This window comes from Chelonoidis abingdonii, chromosome 9, assembly GCF_003597395.2.
Source record: "Chelonoidis abingdonii isolate Lonesome George chromosome 9, CheloAbing_2.0, whole genome shotgun sequence".
Taxonomy (NCBI): Eukaryota; Metazoa; Chordata; order Testudines; family Testudinidae; genus Chelonoidis; species Chelonoidis abingdonii.
Window position 1 is genome coordinate 38,798,986 of NC_133777.1, and position 561 is coordinate 38,799,546.

Here is a 561-nt window from a genome sequence, read left to right on the forward strand (position 1 = left end):
GGCCTGCTTGGTTGAAGTCCATGGCTGCCTTTGTTACAAGCAACCCACTGAGCTTCTCCTGTCTGGAGCGCTGGTGCTCCCCTCTCCCTGTTGCAGGGGGATGCCTTACGCCTAATGGCCTCAGCCTACGGCAGAGCTATGGAACAGCAGGTATAAATGGGTGGGGATCCTCTTGGGAGCAACTGCCCCAGGCCGGGCGGGGCCCGAGAAGGCTCATCCCCCCTCACTCCATGCCCGTGGTGGTCGAGCTTTCTGGGTGGGCTGCAGCGAGACTGCAGAACTTCTGGGGTAGAGGAGACACGTGGGGTTAGTTTGGAGACCCTGGCCTGGTATGTTGAGGGTGGTGGGGGCTGGGATTTGGAATAAGAAACCCCTGGTGCTGAGGTGCTATTGGGGCTGTCGGGAGCCCCCAGCATCCTCAGCCCCGGCCCGGGCAGGTCAGTGGGAGGAGGAGCCGGGGCGGTGCCTGCGGGAAGGCCCATGGGTGGGGAAGACTGATGGACCAGAGCGGCCCCCCGCTCGGTTTCCTAGGAGCCCGCCTCGGGGCAGGACTACATCTCC